A 22,556-nucleotide genomic window follows, 5' to 3' on the forward strand; every position below is an offset into this window, starting at 1 on the left:
CCAGCTAAGCTAATCAATCAGTTATTTGAATACGCATTCATATAATTGATGTTCGTTTACGGTTTTCTTTGCCCCTAAAAGCATCAAAAGGGCAGCGGCAACCTGACGCTGTTGCATCGCAATTTCTCCCTTCACTCATAGAAGTATGACAGGAATTTAAAATGTTTGCCACCACAAACGACCGTCCAGCCACAGTCACTAAAGCAGTGAAATTTTTAAAAGGGTACGTAACTAGTTTCAACGCACTGAGTCGTTATTTTCAAAAGTAATCATAAACCTGGAAAACTGCATTAATAATTGCAATCACTCTTCTTACAAATATCAAGAAAAGTACACTAAAACTAGTGAACTGAAGCAAAGGAAGCAGAAACGTGTCACAAGACGTCATGACAATTTTTGGTTGATCAGAAAGTGGATGATAAATATTTGAAATTAATTATGAAGCTTTTACAAATTTCTTTGTTTTAGTGACTGTGGGTTGATGACAGTTTGTGGCGTCAACTAAACATTTTAAAATTCATGAAGTCACACTTCTTGATGACTGTTATGTCGAAATACAACATACGACAGAAATATTTCGAGGATAGTGATCTCTCAGTCCTGGCAGAAACTCTCACACTGCTCTGTGCAAACGCTTCCGATATGTCAGACAATTGCAGAAAGCATTTGCAAGTAAAAGACAGTACCCATCAGCGAAAATTCGGCATTAGAGGAAACAATTCTGCGAGTACTACCTGAGAGCAATAAACTCTCGCGGATATCCCAGCCTCACGTTTGGCGCAAAGCCAAACTCTCTCAAGAGTTTCAGAGTTTCAGTTGGTGTGTTAACAGGATTTATCAACGTTGAGATCAATTTAAATTCACCCGTATAATCGATAAGACTGGCGTCGTAGCCTGTCCCGGACGAAAACTAAACATTGCCACCTAGAACGTTAGGCGACATGCCTTTAATTTCACCATAGCGAAAATCAAAAAGCTCATTCTGATCTTCAAGCTTTTGAAATCTCTTACTGAGAGTACATATTATCACATACACTGTTTAAAAGTAGAAAAAATTTATCGTACCACATAGCTGGATCTTCAATTTTCTGATCTCCCGTCTCTTACATATTTGCATTTTACCACCTACAGCAGGCTTTTCTATATGAACGATTTGTTTTTTCGACTTTTTCTCACACTTATTTTTCAATGCAAAACTTTCAATGTATTGTTTAATTAATCCTTTGGGAACCGCATTAAAATTAAAGACTTTCTCCTCCTCAAAAACCTGGCGCCCTGGGAAATGGTAGGATTCGTCCCTCCCTAGAAGCGGCCCAGATAGTGTATGTTACTTAACTGTCCTTGCAATTTGTACTAAATTCAAACGGTACTGTTGGTCTGCTGTGCATTGCCTTTACGGATCGCATGCACAGAGCATCTGACGTTTTGTTTTCTCAGGTGTTCCGTGCAGCTGATAATTTCCGCCGCCGAATTGCGGAACACAGCCGCAGGTTAACAAATGTACCTCTAATGACACACACTCTCCATGTTATACTGTAGTGCTCGCAAGTATACCTGAAGAAAACGTTACTCATTTCCCTCGGTTTTCATTTCCTTCGCTTTTCCATCACAGCACACTGTCTCTGGGTTTCCAAGAGTGTTGGCCCTCACGGATGCCTCTTGTCCATAACGGAAATTCAAGGATCGGCAGTGCTTTCGCTTGCCGCAAACGATGCTGCCTCACTCTGCCAAGTATGGCTACTAGCCACCAACAGGCGCTTCGCTCGCTCCGAAATCTCCGCCGCTCGCCGCAAGTCTACGCATGGCGCTACATACAGTAACAGATGTCGCCGCTAGTGGCTGTGCCGTCATCATAGCTAACAGTATTCATCCGCGTCTCCTTAAAAGTCGGCGCACGCCGAGAACCAGGGCCCGGTCTCCATCTGTCCACCCTCCTTACCCTCTCCCAAGGTGGCTTCCGCCAGCTCCCTCTCCCTGATGATGTCCTCGTCCCCTCCATCTACCCCTCCTATCAACTTTGACCCTGCCCCGCCCCCCACTTCCCGTGTCCTTTCCTTTCGGCACCCTCCCTCCCTTCTCTTCTCTTCCCTTCTTTATCCATCCCCCCGTCCCCTCCCTTCCCCCTCTTCCCCCGGGCTTCCTCTCCCCCTTCCTCCCTCCCCCCTATCTCCCCTGCCCGTGGCATCTCTGCTCTCCCCTCTCGCTCTCCCACTCCCCTTCCTCCTCCTCCTCTCTTGGCAGGTCCCCGGACTCGCACACGCATAGTGAACATTTGCGCGCCGGAGATCGTCGCCTTCTGTGTCTCGTGTGTGTGACGTCGTATAGTGTTTTTGGTGTCCGCCGTCCCACTACTACGTTCACTTGTGCCGTCGGATTCATCAGTGTTTTGTGCGCCGTGCCAACGTGTTTTCAGTGTTGTTATCGTCACATGTGAACGACTCCGTGTTTTTTGTGTCTCTGTGACCTCTCTCTTTTGCCCGTCATTTTGTTCATTGTCATTCACCATTTTTTATACTATTGTAAACGCTATGGCTGAAGAGCGGCGTAGCATGCCGCTGCCAGCCTACCTGATTTGTACAGGTTTTAAAATAACAATAAAGTAAAAAAAAAAAAAAAGAGAACCAGGCCAGAAGACACGACGAAACGTTGGAAGACTGCCGTCGAAGCCCCATCGAGATGGCGAGTCCATATTTGCGCCCGAGTCATGAACCCGCAAAATGCTACAGATCAGTGAGCCAAGGACATTATTCAGTTAGATGAACAGTTGTCGCTTTAACGCAGAACTAACTTGCCTAATTTTAACATTTTAAATAATAGTGTAAATTTTATTCATATATGTGTTTACACCTATAGTCTGGCAGGCCTACCATGTATCTACCTCCTACGACTGCACACACAACAGTTTTAAGGCAATCTTCGAGTTACTTATTCTAAACTCCAGCATGAAAACTATCCCCTCTTAGCATAATGCCAGTACACATTCTGCCACGGCACGACCGAGAAAACTACAGTGACGTTGGTCTTGCGTATTAGCTGTACTGATTCATAACGAACTCTGATGTTTCTGTGTTTGGTTTCGTACATAATTTTTAAAACGTAACGTCTCCAATAGGACGGAGCATTCGTGCAGAAACATCTTACTCGGATAGAGTTGTGAAGATAGTGTGGCAAAGCAGACTTACTCGGTTGTTAGTGCAGAATGCTCTAGATTTCCGTTACGAACAGTAATAAGAACCTCCAACACTGAGGTGCATACAGGATGTGAGCAAGAACAAATCTGGAATGCATCCTCCATCAGTTATCGTGTAACGCCTCTTGTTAGCTGCAGAAGAGTGCTTCCAGTGTGTCAGGCATTAAAACCCACAAGGTAATGGTTTCTTGTATCTTAGTTTAGCATGCAAGGTCTTAAACTAATGGTTTAGAATTTGGTAGCTTCCTTATCCCCCCCACCGGTACCACAACCTACACATCATAAATCTTGGTCAGTTGACAGAATTGTGTTTGGAGGATCATAATTTCGCTGTGAGTTGCCTACGCCTATGAGTTTAAATGTTAAACTGCAAATAAACATAGCGCAAGGCCTACATTTCTTATTGGCAACATATTCTCTAATTTAACACACGCTACCACGATTATACATTGCCGGGAAACAAAAAATTTGCCCACCTAGAAAGATGATGTCGACTTTGATCTTATCACGACATATGCCACCGGGTTGATAGCAGATGCACTGATGATGGTTTCAACGTCGACCGCCAACCGATGGCGTCGTGACATACCTAACAGAGAGCCATCTGTGTCTACCTTTAATAGGGAATTCTCACAGCCAGAAGGCTCAGAGTGAAGCAAGCAGGTGACCATGCCACGGAGATGCCCTCGTACGTCCTACACCCAACTGAGCGAGTTTGAAAGTGGCAGAATGAGCCTTTAGTAGAATTGCACACAAGTTGGACGTGCTGCGTCAGTTGCGCTACGATGCTGGTATCAAAGGCCACGTGGACATTCTCACGATTTCTGGACGTCGACGCAGCACAGACGTCCGACAGGATCGCACCAGTGTAAGGGGGTCAGTGGCAGATCGTACAGGTACCGTAGCTCTGATATAGGTTAACGATTATTGAATTATATGAAAAAAACATAAATTTGTTACAAACTACTTTTAACATAGTCTCCTTATTCTGATAGTGTCATCTGCATCACAAAATTCGTTTGAATGGCAAATGATTGACATTTAGGATGTAAATGTGGAGTTTACAGTTATATATATATATATATATATATATATATATATATATATATATATATATATATATATATATATATATATATATCAGAAGTACTTGAGATTGCTTAAAGACTGTTGAGTAACAGTAAACTGCACATTTACATCCTAAATGTCAATCATTCGACATTCAAACTAATTTTGTGATGCAGATGACACTATCAGAATATATATATATATATATATATATATATATATATATATATATATATATACTCCTGGAAATTGAAATAAGAACACCGTGAATTCATTGTCCCAGGAAGGGGAAACTTTATTGACACATTCCTGGGGTCAGATACATCACATGATCACACTGACAGAACCACAGGCACATAGACACAGGCAACAGAGCATGCACCGTGTCGGCACTAGTACAGTGTATATCCACCTTTCGCAGCAATGCAGGCTGCTATTCTCCCATGGAGGCGATCGTAGAGATGCTGGATGTAGTCCTGTGGAACGGCTTGCCATGCCATTTCCACCTGGCGCCTCAGTTGGACCAGCGTTCGTGCTGGACGTGCAGACCGCATGAGACGACGCTTCATCCAGTCCCAAACATGCTCAATGGGGGACAGATCCGGAGATCTTGCTGGCCAGGGTAGTTGACTTACACCTTCTAGAGCACGTTGCGTGGCACGGGATACATGCGGACGTGCATTGTCCTGTTGGAACAGCAAGTTCCCTTACCGGTCTAGGAATGGTAGAACGATGGTTTCGATGACGGTTTGGATGTACCGTGCACTATTCAGTGTCCCCTCGACGATCACCAGTGGTGTATGGCCAGTGTAGGAGATCGCTCCCCACACCATGATGCCGGGTGTTGGCCCTGTGTGCCTCGGTCGTATGCAGTCCTGATTGTGGCGCTCACCTGCACGGCGCCAAACACGCATACGACCATCATTGGCACCAAGGCAGAAGCGACTCTCATCGCTGAAGACGACACGTCTCCATTCGTCCCTCCATTCACGCCTGTCGCGACACCACTGGAGGCGGGCTGCATGATGTTGGGGCGTGAGCGGAAGACGGCCTAACGGTGTGCGGGACCGTAGCCCAGCTTCATGGAGACGGTTGCGAATGGTCCTCGCTGATACCCCAGGAGCAACAGTGTCCCTAATTTGCTGAGAAGTGGCGGTGTGGTCCCCTACGGCACTGCGTAGGATCCTACGGTCTTGGCGTGCATCTGTGCGTCGCTGCGGTCCGGTCCCAGGTCGACGGGAACGTGCACCTTCCGCCGACCACTGGCGACAACATCGATGTACTGTGGAGACCTCACGCCCCACGTGTTGAGCAATTCGGCGGTACGTCCACCCGGCCTCCCGCATGCCCACTATACGCCCTCGCTCAAAGTCCGTCAACTGCACATACGGTTCACGTCCACGCTGTCGCGGCATGCTACCAGTGTTAAAGACTGCGATGGAGCTCCGTATGCCACGGCAAACTGGCTGACACTGACGGTGGCGACGCACAAATGCTGCGCAGCTAGCGCCATTCGACGGCCAACACCACGGGTCCTGGTGTGTCCGCTGTGCCGTGCGTGTGATCATTGCTTGTACAGCCCTCTCGCAGTGTCCGGAGCAAGTATGGTGGGTCTGACACACCGGTGTCAATGTGTTCTTTTTTCCATTTCCAGGAGTGTATGTATATATATATATATATATATATATATATATATATATATATATATATATATATATATGTATATATATATCCCTGGCCCCAATATGAGTAGAGATATGAGGATTAAATGTTTTTCTCAATCCCTCACAAATAGGCTGCTCTACATGACAGGATGACAGGCATATTGTGTGGACAGTTTTGACCTGTCAGAGCAACTGCTTTGCAGGCAGCCTATATCTGAGGGCAAGAACCAGTTTCCCAAGCCCCCAACATGTAGGCTGCCCTGTGTGACAGGTGTGTTGTGTTGAGGAGGAAATCGACAGGGAGAGGGAAAGAGGGGTTGATGTATGAGGCACATAAAAATTGTACGGGGGTAGTGGGCAGATGGAAAAGGAAGAGGGAAGCAGAGAGAGGGAGGAGGATATGATCAGAGGGAAAGGGAGAATGATTGGTCAGAGAGAGGGGATGGAGCAAATGGACAAAGAGAGTGGGAGGAGGAGGTGAAAAGATGGAGGAGATTACAGGTAGAGGGAGGAAGAGGTGTGTGCAGGGATGGGCAGTATGAAGTGTCCTCTATATATGTGACGAACAGATTTGCTGGCAATGTACACAGCAAATGCTAGTTATTTAATAATTGTGAAATTCAAAAAATCGTAGGAAATCCATAAATCGAAGGTGGGGATTTGTTCTAATTACATAATCCGAGAGGGCAGACCTAGACCACTTCTCCATAGTGGTAAATACTGTATGTCACACCTAGTCCAATTATCCAGGGCTCAAAAGCAAGACAGCTGAAGAAGAAAATAAAAATGGTGGAATGGCATCATTTGTCATACTGCATTTTCCCGAGTTCTCTGACATCACAGCCCAAAATGACCACTTGTCCTAATTGTAGAATTCAGATGACATACCTGAAGACAGGATTTATGGTCACCATGTCACTTGCGATAAGTACAAGATCCATGATGTCCACATGTCCTCAGTATCATGTCCAACATTGTGTAACCACATCACTTGTCCTACTTAGTTTTCCCTATCGCTCTACAGACAGAATCAAATAGAGTCACTTGGTTTACTTAAACCAAGATGGTGGTTATGGTGGACTTGTCCTACTTTGACATCAGAATGCCAGATGACCACTTGTGCTAAGTATAGAACCCATTCGATAATCTTGAGGAAATAGCCTGACGCTGCATTATTTCCAGGCCACTTGTCATAAGTACAGAATGCAAGATGGCTAATGTCATAAATTTAAATCTGTGAATTCGCAGTTCAGTGTCACAGTATGGACTGTTGTAAGGTCACTACAGGTAAACACAAAATCCAGGATGGGCAGTTGCCCCAAGTTTGAAATTGTGGAAAATTCAAAAGTACATGATGGGCACGTATCCTAATGGTGAGAACCAAAAAAATGTCTACCCCAGACTACCCCATACCCTGCTCGAGCGTCTCCTCAGAAATCCCCAAACCCATAGATGTCGGGCACCCATTCCCAATTTTGAATCCAAGATCCAATTTATCCTAAATTAAAAAGTGTGGGAATTGAAAAAGCTGACACTTATTCTGCACTATCCATGCACCATTTCCATGCTTCATCAGAGTGTGGCCACTGTGTCTAACAACTCGTTGGCATCACTGAGTAGTAGGATAGGAATGGTTATATTTAGTTCATTAAACAAAGGTAGATGTTTTCAAGCCGCAGAAGCTCACACGAAGTATCGTGGTGGGTAACAGAAATGCTTGTGGGGCACAGCAGCTCTTAACACCTCTGTCAAGCCTTGGGACCTGATGACACCTGGTGGTTCCTGCCGTCTCTACAAGTTGGCTGCACGGACGAGCCACAGAAATTTCACCTGATCTCACTTATACAGATCTTTTTATAGATTTCCCATAAGTTTAAAACGGGGTTTCGACAACCTTCTTATGTCACAGCTTATTGGCGCAGCCTGCACAGTTGTGAGACCTAGTTACCCTATGCAGAGTTGTCTCACGTCATGATTCAGTGCACAAGCTGCTCTAAGCAAAAAATTGCAGAAAATTGAAAAATCCAAGTTACTTGTTCCAATTTTTGTAACTAGTATGTTATTTGTGTTGTCAGTGGAGTCACCCATCAACTCTTTAGATGCTCCACTTGTCCCAACTTAAAATAGTCGGAAATTCGAAAGTCTCAGATCTTCACCTCTCTTCTGAGCAGACTTTGTACTCTGGCTCTGGACATGGACAATTCTGATGCTATGTTTTTAAAAATTACCACAATAAATGAATGTGTAGAAGAATGACAAATATGCAGTGTACAGTTTATCTGGTTGAAAAGTGAAGGTGAAAGCAATAAAAATAGGACTAGTCCACCTCGTCAATTGCCAACCACCAAAGACATCTAATCTTGTGGAACATATATGCGTGAAACATGTACCCCCTGAATCTAAGAGCAAAACACGGTAATGCGAAATGAGGGTCGAATAGTTCCAATCAGGAGCTGTACAAACATTGGTGTCCTAAAGGAACGATATTGTATGAGATTAGTGGCTAACAGCCTAGTTATGTACAGCATTTTGAGTCGAAAAACTGTCAGAAGAGATATACAGTGCTACTAGACTGACGGAAACAGAATGTTGCGACGCGAGTGCCAGCAGTGGAGCAACGGGAACTTGCATAGCGGAGTAACGCTAAGCGTTTTCTCATGCAAACAGGTGAGACGAGTGCTATAGGGTGGTGGCATGCGATAGGAGGGCTGAGGGTTCGAGCATCAGCGGTACCGGTAAATCGGTTTATGGAAACTGTATTTGAAAGCATTTTTAAAATCTGCATGATGCTTGTGGGCAAACTTAGGAGGTAGTAGACGAATAGAAACGTGTGGCTGATTAATTTTTAGATTGAAAGTGTGCACTTCAATTTTAAACTGTCTAAATGTATTTTCAGTTGCTAGATGTAGCATGATGAATTCTTTTGGCCACTAGTAGACGCTTTGTAGAAACACTAAACCGCAATTGTTTCCTGCAGTTTTTATCACATAGAAGCATGTGTGGTGCAGTCCATTTTAAATACTGCTTGTCTGTATACGATCAGTCACTGCAGTTACAAATCGCAGCTTTAAGTCTGCTAACACTATGTTATTTAGTCAAAGAATGTGTATATCAATGCAATTTCTTAAAATCGGTATGATGGCTACAGAATCGTTAACAGTTTTACAGTCGTATTTTCGATTTTAAAGTGTTGACAGGTAAGTTTAGAGACTAACAAATTAATGTTGATTAAATGTAGTTATTTCTTCAGTTTTTAACTCCGCCGATGACTTTTCAGCAGTTAGAGGCAGAATGTCATATTTGTGTAACCCAGTGTTTTCAGTACGCAACACGGCAATTGTCCTGAATTTTTGGCACATAGAAGCAAATGTTATGGAATACGTTGTAAATACTGTTTTTTGTGTAGGGTAAATCACATTACTTTTAAGTCGGAGCATGTATTCTGGTAATACAGCTGCTTAGTCAGGGAAATTGCACTTTATAAAGCGCCACAGAACACGTACAGGATTATTATTTGTCACTTTGCAGGTCGGTGACACCTATTCGTGGAGGGGAAACTCAGGTTCACAACAACATCAGAGCGATCAGCAATTTGAGATCTCGAAAATCAAAGACACTTTCAGTGCAGGTGAAAACGGCTGATAGAGACATCTTGTATCGCAGGTGTAACATGGCCGAACAAAAGAAGAGCAACCATTCATTAGCAGCTAAAAGGCATCATACGCCATCATTGTAGTTGAGAGAGGGGTTGTGACAGAGTCTTTGGCATGGAATTTTGAGTGTGTCAGCTTTACATGAGGCTGAAAAAATCTTGTGATGTAGTCTGAAACATCCAAATGCCACTGTGATTTTGTGAGCAGCATACAGAGTGAGTCTGAGGCATTCTAAATCCATCCTAATTGTGGCTAATTAATTTCATTTGAACTATTTTAAACTTTTAGTTAGGGAATACGTTGCTATTAGAACACAGTTCATTTAACTGTATTGTGAATGACACACATCTCAGAATACATAAACGATTTAGCAGATAGGATCAAGAGCCCTGTAAGGTGATTCGATAATGATGCTACAGCTTAGAGGAAAGTGTCATACAAGGAAGTATAGAAAAATGGGGACAGAATGTGTAATAATGGGAATAAAATAGAGAATAAATAGTTAATAGTATAAGTAGGCTGTTTAGCATTTTATGTTGGTAACGCCACGTAGTGCTCTGTATGAAAATCACTGACTTTGCTCTGTGCAGTATGTGGCTGGTTTGCATTGTTGGAATATTTGCTATTGTAGCGTTGCGCAGTTGGTGGTGAACCGCCAGCAGTGGTGGATGTGGGAAGAGAGATGGCAGAGTTTTGAGAGCGGACGATCTGGACGTGTGCCCGTCATAAAAACGATATTTGCAAGACTGTATGTCATGTACTGATATATATATATATATATATATATATATATATATATATATATATATATATATTATAACTTTTAAGATAAATACATTGTCTGTTCTCTATCAAAATCTTTCATTTGCTATGACTATCAGTAGTTAGTGCTTTCAGTAGTTAGAATCTTTGATTTAGCTGGCAGTATTGGCGCTCGCTGTATTGCTGTAGTTCGAGTAACGAAGATTTTTGTGAGGTAAGTGATTCATGAAAGGTATAGGTTACTGTTAGTCAGGGCCACGCTTTTGTAGGGATTATTGAAAGTCAGAATGCGTTGCGCTAAAAATATTGTGTGTCAGTTTAGTGTTGATCAGAATAAGTAAAGAGAGAAATGTCTGAGTACGTTCAGTTTTGCTCAGCTGTTTGAAAATAACGTAGATGTTTACGAGCAGAGTAATTGATAAATTTTTCTAAGGAGATTATTTCAATAGTTGCAAGGTTAGTGGTGAACATACTATTAAACGGAAGAGTCCTCTCAAATTAGCTTAGAGAAAGCAAATGTACGTGTTGAAGAAAATTTGCTTCATCAATAAAGAATATCAATACAAGGTACTGGTGTCAGTAATTGTGGGGTATTGTTTCAGTGGTCGGATCACTTATCAAGAAAGTATGACAGCAGAAGAAAACATGGGGAGATAATGCTAGTATCTTAACAGCCCCATTGAGTCCCATATAAAGGTGTGACAGAAATGTTCAGAGAATTCAAATGGGATGCTTTGGAACAAATATGTCATAGTTTACATGCAACTGTGTTGGGTAAATTTTGAGAACCTGTAGTTATAGAAGAGTCTGTTACCATTATGCTGTCACCGTCGTATAACTCTCACATTGATCGTGATGACAAAGTGATTTTTCCCTCTTTCCATATACAAATGGAATACGGTAGGTAAAGTAATAAATGATATGAATAATAATTCTTCTCTTGGCCCTGTGACGAACTGTAACTGTCAGACCGAATGATCTGGCACGCTAGTTAACACACTGAAGTCGCTATGGGAGGATGATGCTTCAAATTCACATCTAGATTTAGGTCTCTTGTGATTCCTCTAAATTGTTCTAGGCACAGTTCTTTTCAAATGCCACAGCCTGTTTACTACCCCATCGTTGACAAATTCCGATCTCGTGTTCTAATGGCCTCGATGCTGATGGGACATTAATTTCTAATTCCCTCACTTTTGTTATCTCTGTCCGTGTGTCCGCTACCATTATACTGATGGTAATAAGCCATAATATTGGAGCTGATAGTCTTTGAATGAGGACAAATCATCTGTAGGAGACAATCATTGCAAATCTACGAAAGGCATTTGGTGATACGGCGTCAACTGTTACAACAGTACATATGTTTCAAGGTGAGAATTCATCTACTATATAAGAAGAGAAACTAAACTTATTTATAGATATAGTATGGTGATAATGAACATTGTGACCGATCTATGCCATCAAGTTGATAGCTGGACGTAATATGCATCGAGATAAAAATGCGAACGGAAACAGTATGACAAGACCTGCAGAACGCATAGAGAAGTGTATTGGGCAATTTGTTGTAATTTAGCTGCCACATGGTGATGAATGGAGCAATTTCTTACAATTTTTCTGTAACATAGCGTCATGTGGAGCATTTTGATGCAATTTTGCTGTAATGTGATGATGTCTAATATTTATTTATCACAATTTTGCTATAATATATCGATGTATGGAGCAATTTGCTACATTGTTTCAGTCACATACTGATGTATGGGGCAGTTTGTTTCAATTTTGCATTAGCATGATGATGTATGTCTCATTTTGTTGCAGCTTTTACTGTAACATGACAAAGTATGGGACAATTTGTTACACCATTGGCCATAGCCAATACGAAGCCCAGTTGAGAAAGGCGAAGGAGGAAGAGTAACACATCTTTAAAAACCCTTGATTCTCCCAGTTAGATTGACACGTAACTCATGATGACAATTTGCCACAGTAACTGTGAAGACCTTATTGGCGGTAAAGACGGAGATGAAGATAACTGGTATGGCACTGGCAGAAGAGGCACCATTTCTTTTAGTGATGATATAATAGAAATATCGAGAGATAGGGCTTGTTCTCCAGTTTAGGGCAGTTACCAACTGCGTCTCTTCCCTACTTTATGGGTGGCTCAAAATTAACTCACCAACACATTGTGGTAAGTGCAAAGTTTCAAGTGTCAGTCATCTTCCATAAATTCAAATTACGACTTGAAATTTTATAGTAAATATATCCCAGGTAGTGAAACGCACATAATCTCACACTGATCGTTCATTAGTTTCCCTGATGGAAATTTGAGAAGACAGAGTAAAGAAATAGGAATATCCACGTACAACGTAACAAATATGAGACAAGCTGAAGACCTTGAGAGACAGGAAAAAGAGAGATACTTACGTGTCTACAAGGAGAAAGTCTCAGACCCGTCCATCGGGTCATGTTATGAAATAATGGGGATGCTTCTGTACATTCGGTTGCTATTCTACAAAACAGGAAAATCAAAGAATTCATACACAAGATGGTCCTTCTTGTCTTGTAGAGTGATATGCATGATCCCCAAATGGAGCAGAAAATTTGGCATACACGTCGTTGAGGCTTATGCTTCACTCAGCAATTCTGATGCAGAGATGGTTGAACATTCATGTGTAGATATGACTAAAACGAAAGATTCTAAGAAGACACAACTAAATATCATATGGGAGATTTCAATACAGAACTGGGACATAAGAAAGATGGAGACCCATGGAACACTGGTAACTGTGGGTTACAGTCCAGAAGTACAGAGGTGAGTGTCTTAGATTATCTTAGAGCTGGAAATCTCAAATGTATGAATTCCTTCCTTAAGAAGCCGACCTGATGTAAATAGAAATGGAAGAGGCCTGACGCCAACCCAAAAACGAAAGAAAGCTTCATCCACACTGTTGGAAAACAGAACCGCAAATATGTGTCTGTAGTCAGTAGATTCGAAACTGAAAGCGAGCATTAGTTCGAGCGACCCTCACATGTGAGCTCTAACTTGAACGGTCAAAATTGGTAATGAAGCACACTTTGCGAGGTGCCAAGGTGGAGAAATGTGCGGAACACTTGGATTCAACTTACTTACCGATGGGAATAAGAAGTTGGCATCATCGCAATCAACTTCCCCTTTTTGCTGTCAATACTCGACTCAAACTTGTCCTATGTAGTGACATTTTGGTAACTGGTAGTCAGAATTTTTTCGAGTGATTAACAAACTATCCTTGCTGGTTAGTCAACCACTGTGAAAAATAAATCTATTATGATTAGAGGTGAGAGGATTCCTTGCGATCTGCTCGGACACGCGACCTCCCTCCCCCCATATTTAACTATTACCTTAACTTCTGCACAATGGAGAAATGAACACTAAGAGAATTAATATAATGACTCTGTAGGTGAGTTGTAAAAATGGTTGCTCACACACTACAATTAATTAAGTTACTAATCAATGTCTATGCTCAATATTTATAAAAAATGGACAGGTAATGAAATTTATCATCTGAATACTAAAGGTTAAACAAAGTAAGTATCACAAGAGATTTATTTTATGTGATAAACATGTAAATACGCTGTTCTCTGAATAATGCTTTAGTAGAACAACGGCACAAAATAATAATGGGAATAAGTAGTTGACAGGTTTTTTTAAAAGGGCACCTACTCTGAAATATTGAGTACAGTGATCTATTATGAGTGGGTCAACCAACAGAGACACCGATAAACGCCGACTGTGCGTCAGAATGCCGTTTGGAAATGAGAACTATGTGAAAAATCCACACGCAAAATTCTGGGTATTACGCCAGTGCCGCAAATACTTTACCGCCGAGATCTCATGCAGTGCGTAAACAGCAAACAGCAGTCGGATAATGGAGCCGCTGCATACGCACTGCTGGGCTCTCTCATGACCGATGACCTCAGGTAAAACTTGTTGAGGTAAATTCCAGAAGGAATGTAAACTTCTGTCTGGATCACCGAGACAGTCTCAGCAAGAGCGTCTTGAGGAGGAGGCACTATCAGTACACCTACTCTCTCTGGCGCTCCGGAGGAGACTTCTGCGTCCTGCGCACAGCACACCGACGCCGAATAATAGTGCTTCGCAACCCCACCACGCTCGAATGCTTCGTGTCATAGAAGACGCGGGAAGGTGCGACAGTCATCTGCCCTCAGTGCTCTCCGCAGTGTCCCAACAACCTGGGTAGCGCCATTTTTGCACCAATCGAGGTCATTGCCACTAATTTTCTGTAGGGCTTTCTGCTGTCACATCACATCTTCTTGAGTTGTCCGTCTCCCTGCATTTCACGGAACGCCAGAAAGCGGCTGTGAAAACCGCCCCCAAAGACGAACAAATTATCGGCCGGGCTCTAGGCGCCGGTCTGGCGGGCATCCCGTGGCTTCAGACCTCAGATTCCGAGAACCGCTGAAAAACTAACATCTGACATCTGCCCAGTCGGCAGACACCAAGAAAACGTTTAATGATGTCTCCAGCAAGTCGTGGTCGCTGTGGCCAAGAGCCGTAACGGGTCAGCCGGTCTGAGAAGCCGGCACGTGCCGTTGTCCACTCCCCCTCCAATTCGCAGAAGAGCCGGCTCAGCTGGACCTCAAGTTTTTCTGACACACTCAGTGAAGTTTGCCCTCGTCCAGCTCAGCTCACCCCACAAGAAGGACAGAGAAACAAGCAATATCCCAACATCAGGTGAAATATCACGAATACAAATCAGTATCCTCCTTACCAGTTTCGTTTACAGCAATGACATTTCTCAGCCCACCCCCACTGAGACACATTGAAACGTCCCCTTAGAAAAATCAGTGAATTAATGTGCTGATAAACCCCTTACATTATTTGATTTTCAAACAGCTGAGCAGAACTGAACGTACTCAGACATTTCTCTCTTTACTTATTCTGATCAACACTAAACTGACACACAATATTTTTAGCGCAACGCAATCTGACTTTCAAAAATCCCTACAAAAGAATGGCCCTGACTAACAATAACCTATACCTTTCATGAATCACTTACCTCACAAAAATCTACTCGAACTACTGCAATACAGCGAGTGCCAATACTGCCAGCTAAATAAAAGATTCTAACTACTGAAGGCACTAACTACTGATAGGCACAGTTAGCAAATGAAAGATTTTGATAGAGAAAAGACAATGTATTTACCTTAATAGTGTTCAAAAGTCATAATACATATATCAGTTCATGACATCCAGTCTTACAAATTTACTGTCTCTGATGGACACACGTCCAGATCATCCGCTCTCAAAACTCCGCCATCTCTCTCCCCACAACCACCACTGCTGACGGCTCACCTCCAACTGCACAACGCTACGCGCTGTTCAACTGCGCAACACTACAATGGTAAATATTCCAACAATGCAAACCAGCAACAGACTTCAGTCAGCACAGTCAGTGATTTTCGTACAGAGCGCTACGTGACCTTACCAACATATAAACCTAAACAGCCTACTTACAACATTAATAAAATAATATCACATAAAAAGAACTGAGGATAAAGACAGTAGACGGACCACGAGATGTTTGTAGCCTCTCGCCTCTAATCATAGTAGAGTAAGGATAGTTTGTTAATCACTTGAAAAAAAAGTCTGACTAGCAGTTACCTAAATGTCACTACATAGGACACGTTTGAGTCGAGTATTGACAGCAAAAAGGGTGGAGACGTCGATTGCAATGATCCCAACTTATTCCCATCGACATCCAACACAGAAACCCACTCAAGGACATCTCAGTCAGCCATAGAGGCAATTGTACATCCACACAAACGTGTATACACGCCAGAGGGACGGGCTAAAAGCTGTGGTTAGAAATCAGACCACCTGGTCTTTACAGGCTTCTCATTTACGATTCAGATAGTTAAAAATCAGTGGCTCGTTCACAAGTCAAACGCGATCACACTCGTCCACGAAACGCAACGGTAGACAATATTTTTTGTGCTTGTGGATTTAAATCATGACACCCTCTTATACTGCTTACCTGATAAAGAAATACAATTTGTAAAGGCTGATAGATGACTGATGGTCTCCTCATCTCATATTCAACCAGTTACCATAAACTCGTAATTATGGGCGTCCCTCGCCCATATACATAAATACGGTCATCTGAAATGTGACATACAGTTCACGTGACATTCGGTAAATTTTGAAATGCAAAATGACATTATATAACATAAGTACATATAAATTTATGTCGACAGTGTGAAACAGGTGGACAGAAACATTTACAAAGACAAAATTAATTTACGGTGTTATATAAGAATGAAAAAATATCGTGCTCATTGGAAAAAATAAGTTAGTTGACTAAAGAAGATTTACATGTGAGCGTTCCCTGCTCTAGAAAACGATGACATATGTTAAAATTGAAATAAAAAAATGTAATCATAACCTTGGTGAGCAATGATGTTTTCACTGTGGTCATAGTATGGGAAGCGCTAGCACTTCATTTCTTGTCACACTAAACATATGGACCCCTACATAGGAGTCTGTTGAGCAGGAAATGTGGACTGGCGTAGGCATGTTCACGTTTGTTGGGAAAGGTTTGACTAGAGGCAAGGGCTACCAATGTGGTATCCCTCAGCAGCAGCTGGATGAAGCAGCAACAGTAAGCAGCTCCAGGCCGGCCGGTGTGGCGGAGCGGTTGTAGGCGCTTCAGTCTGGAACCGCGCGACCGCTACGGTCGCAGGTTCGAATCCTGCCTCGGGCATGGATGTGTGTGATGTCCTTACGTTAGTTAGGTTTAAGTATTTCTAAGTTCTAGGGGACTGATGACCTCAGATGTTAAGTCCCATAGTGCTCAGAGCCATTTGAGCAGCTCCTGACGTCCTTCCAGATAGGTAGGGGCATCGTTTCTTGGACCAAGAAGCGCCCGATGTCGAGTGACAGTTCATCATGGAAGTAAAGCTCTGTTGGGCGAGGTGGCTGGCATTATTCTCTGCTCTTAGTGTCTTCGAGGGCCGCTACATTCAGAGCTTTTCAGCAGGGCTAATTATTGGCTGTCTGAAATTTAGGATGGTGTTGCATATATCGAACACATGAGAACTGGTCAATATTGTTGGAGCTACATCACAGATACGTGGAAGTGATCCATCGTCGAACAAGAAGGATAGTAAATCGATCCATACGTGGGAAATTGCTCCTTACTGCTACACAAAAACAAGTGCGCTTCTCAACAACATAGCATTGATCTGCCTTGCGCATGCTGTCCGCCACACTGTGTGAGCTGCGAGAACTAGAGCCAGTGCCTGGCACTAAGGTGGCACTACAACTACTCTCTAGGTCACTCCGTGCTGCCATTGCCCTGGATGAGCCACTTCCATCAGGCGGTCAACGTCACCTCACCGGGACGCCCCGAGCCACGTGATCGCCCGGGAGCCAGGCCGTTTCTGCTCCCGCTAAACTCGCCTACTTCTTTGTAACTAAAGCTGTCTGCCTCGCTTGAATGACACTCTTTCCTACTTGCATTACGTGCTCATCGATTTTCCTCAGTAGATTATTCATCTGCTGTGTGTGTTCCTGCGCGTCTCTTACCTTCTTCCTTTCCGTCATTTCATGTTCCCTTTCTAATTCCTGCTTCTGCTGCTCAGGTTACCCTCATTCCTTTCAGAATTTGAATGAGTGAATTCGGCTCCTCCTCGTGCTGTATCCCTCCTGCTGGTGACACGATATGGGCTTCACGTGCGCGACTGTTCCGCTGTGGCAGCATTGTCCCATATTCTCTTTCGTCTTTGTCGCTACTGCTGTGGACCCCAGCGTCTTTCGTGTTCGACCGTGTCTTCTTCATCACTTATATTGTGTATCGCGATCTTGTGTAGGAACGTGATGAAAGGCCCCAGGATACCGTAAAGTTAAGATTTATTAAAATACAATAAAATGAATCACACAGCGACCAGAGAGTTGGCAAAGATGTTAATTATGAATGAAGACGCAGACAAATGAAAAAAAAACATTCAATTGTTGTACAGTTTTTTGTTTTTACACTTAAACTCTCTGGTATGTACAAGGACGATGAAGATGAGTGATTTTAGATATGAAGTATTATGAGCTCTATGTATCTTTCGTGTGCGTGATATTATGCCGAACAACAGTATCAAGTTTTTTTTATTTATTGAAGTAAAGTGAAGAACCTATAAGGAGGATTCTCTTGACTACGACAAGCGCCGGTGCTCTCGGAGTCTGTCGTCTGTAGCTACAATTAAAATGTCCGATGGCCAAAAGATACAAATAAGCACAGAACTTCTTTTAATAATGCAATCGTATTATATCCTAGAAAATGTGTCTTCATGCCCGTGGTCAATAATATTTAGTAATATTTATTAATTTATTTATTTATTTTTTACTACAACTGTCGACCTGTGTGCCAGGACATCAGGGCACTGGTTGTGAGTATTGTTTGTTAACTATTGTTGTAGTAAGATATTTCTATGACATTGTTATGAGACATGAAAACTAATTGCCTGTATTTTCCGTTTGCATCACGACGGGGAGCAACTAAAGCAAGAGGACAAAAACTGAGGAGAAATTCTGGAAAGGAATAAGAATTGGACGCAGGTTACGTACAAATTTTCTGTAGTAAGCTGTTTCGTTCGGCACAGCAAAGGTAGGACGGCTACGCAAGTTGATTTCATCGTTACGCTTGGTAGCGCCTCCTCTGATGTAGATAGAAACCTTTTCCTCGTTATTCCATTCCCTTGAATTTTATTTTAGAAAATTTTACAGAAATTTTCATTGGCATACATGCTGTCTGTAAAACATAAAGAGTTGTGAAACAATAGTTTGCGCATCATAATAGACGTAAAACAGGCTTTGACATCACGTGAACTGCATTTGTCAAGTGTAATGGTTAGAATATGAAATTTTTAACATTTTTGTGAGAAATTTATTTTTTGCATATTCATACAACATGGCTGAAAAATATATGCCCATTGTTGATAACAATAGTGAAAACGCAATCAGCCAAGATGGCGTTGAATTGCCAGATCGAACAATTGAAATTCAGGCGCCATGCATGCCTACTGCAGAAAGTTTAAGTAGATAAAAGATGAGTGTCACACGAGTCACAAATGATAGCGACGCTCCACAGCAGAACAACCTGGACGACAAAATGTTTACAACTGACAAGACAATGTCACGCATCTCCCAGAGCGACATACCGTTCATGAATGAAATACTGGAGGCTATTCCAATATGAATTTTGACAACGCGATACCAACACCACTTGGTCACAACACAAACATGAACTTGGATAGTACAGCTGACTGCAACCACAGTGGCACAACTGAACAACTACTATGGCCGTTATTATCTAAAATAAACGTGAAATTTGATGATATGAAACACAACATAAACACCAATTTCAGTGATATGAAACAAAATATGAATACCATAATTTGTAGTTTGACACACGACCTGAACACCGTCACATAAGATCTAAATACAATGAAAGAAGAACAAAAACAAATATTCAAGGATTTCCAAGACACGGTCTCACAGAAATTCGATGACATAGCCAAAAATTTTCGCAATGAAATCGACGAAAAATAGAATGATATGAAAACACAGGTAAAGCATGATGTGCTTTCTGAAGTTAACAGTAACATTACGGAGTTAAAACAGAAGGGAGATTGTTTTAACAACCATAATGACCTAGTAGAACAACAGATAAAGAAAATCACAGACGCACACACAAACACTGAAGCCACACAAAACCAGTTGTGTTTGACAGTAAAAAAGGTAATCACTGTCGTTAACGAACTAAATAAAGACCATGACGGTGTACCTCTAGCTGTAGAAGAGGTTACTTCAAGCTTCAAGCTTCAACATTACAAGTTGACTCAGCATGCGCTAAGAAAGAGAGAGAGAAGATCAATGAAAATTTGAGTGATATCACTAGTCAAGCTGAAGCAAGTACGTTAGATAAGGGTAATAACTTTGCAGAGAAGTTAGAAACAGATTGTAAGTTGTACACTGATGTAGTTGAAAAGGCCATACAGAAAAAAGAAAATTAAATAGTGAACAAGGTAAACATCAATCTTCAAGTCGCGGAAAATAGGATCCGCAATCTTTTAGAAGAAAATATTACTATATCTCGAAATATGCATGTAAATAATACACAGGCTACAGTGAACAAATCTTTAACCGACTTCTTTCTTTCTCCGCTGTTTATAGATTCCTGTCCCGTGGGAAAATGTACCATCTAACCCCCTGACTCTTTTCTATCACTGTCCCGTACAAACTGCATCGTACGTGCCTGATGTAAAAAGAATAAGTGGATTGCGGCCATAGCTGCAATAAATCGTAACACAAAATAGAAGCGAAGAACGGATTTAAGGTTGCATTATCAAGGCCAGTCTATTGGACTTTCGTTTGGCAATAAACTTCCTCTGTTCCGTGCTGTCATTCACGAAAGCAAAAGGAAGGAACTATTCGGTATGAAAAAAACAGCTTTTCATAACCTACTACAATTTATCCATAACATAGATTGCATATTCAAATTTCCCCCCCCCCCCTCCCCCGAAAATAGAGACAATATCGTGGCAACGCCAGTAGTAATCACAAGAAGATGTAATGTTGTGTAGAAACCAGACAGAAGATCCGTCCTCCAATCAGCAATTCTGATGAACATGTAGTTGAACATAGATATATATCGATATTACTAAAACAAAAGATTCCGAGAAGACACTACTAGATATCATCGTCGGAGATTTCATTCAAAAAACAGGGCAAAAGAAGACCCATGGAAGAAGGTGCTTAAAAATGTTATTAGCAAGGCAAAAAGTATGTGGTATGCAAATAGAATAGCTAATTCACAGGATAAAATTAAAGCCATATGGTCAGTTGTGAAGGAAGTGTCTCGTCAGCAGCACAAGGTTGACGATATAAAGTTAGTTTGCAGTAATAATATTTCTGTTACTGATAAATCAGATATATGTACAGTATTTAACAACCATTTTCTGAGCATTGCTGGTGAATTAAATAAAAATTTAGTATCTACAGGAAATCATATAAATTTCTTAGCAAATGCCTTTCCGAGATTGACGTCTGAAATACTCCTCTGTGACTCAGAGAAGAGGGAGATTGAGACAGTAATCAAATCACTGAAGACTAAGGACTCCCATGGTTCTAATGGAGTGTCTAGTAGAATATTAAAGTACTGTGCTGCACATGTTAGCCCTTTATTTAGCCATATTTGTAATTTTTCCTTTAGGAATGGTCAGTTTCCTGAGCGATTAAAGTACTCAGTAGTAAAGCCGCTTTATAAAAAGGGAGAAAGGGATAATGTAGATAATTTTAGACCTATTTCTATGCCATCAGTGTTTGCAAAAGTATTCGAAAAGGCTGTGTGTGTAAGGTTAATTGATAATTTTATATCACACGATTTGCTGTCAAATGTACAGTTCGGCTTTAGAAGTCGTTTGACAACTGAAAATGCTATATTCTCTTTTCTCTGTAAGGTACTGGATGGGCGAAACAAAAAGTTCCGAACACTTGGCGTATTTTTTGATTTAACAAAGGCATTTGACTGTGTTGATCACACAATATTGCTCCATAAGTTGGTCCATTACGGAATAAGGAGAGTAGCTCACAATTGATTCACCTCTTACTTTAGCAACAGGCAGCAAAAGGTCATTATTCACAATGTTGATAACGGCAGTGATGTGGGATCTGAGTGGGGTACTGTCAAGTGGGGGGTGCCCCAGGGATCAGTGTTGGGGCCGCTCCTGTTCCTTATTTATATAAATGATATGCCCTCTAGTATTATGGGTAACTCTAAAATATTTCTGTTTGCTGATGACACTAGCTTGGTAGTAAAGGATGTTGTGTGCAACATTGACTCGGTTTCAAGTAGAGCAGTACATGACCTCAGTTCATGGCTTGTAGAAAATAAACTAACGTTAAATCACAGAAAGACTCAGTTTTTACAGTTTCTAACACACAATTCAACAAAACCTGACGTTTTAATCTCACAGAACGGGCATATGATTAGTGAAACTGAACAGTTCAAATGTCTAGCTGTTCAGATAGATAGTAAGCTGTCGTGGAAAGCCCACGTTCAGGATCTTGTTCAAAGACTTCGTACTGCCATTTTCGCCATTCGAACGGTATCGAAAGTGAGTGATATTTCGACACGTAAATTAGTCAACTTTGCTTATTTTCATTCACTTTTGTCGTAT

The sequence above is a fragment of the Schistocerca nitens genome, chromosome 8 (genome assembly GCF_023898315.1).
Source record: "Schistocerca nitens isolate TAMUIC-IGC-003100 chromosome 8, iqSchNite1.1, whole genome shotgun sequence".
In the NCBI taxonomy this organism is placed as follows: Eukaryota; Metazoa; Arthropoda; class Insecta; order Orthoptera; family Acrididae; genus Schistocerca; species Schistocerca nitens.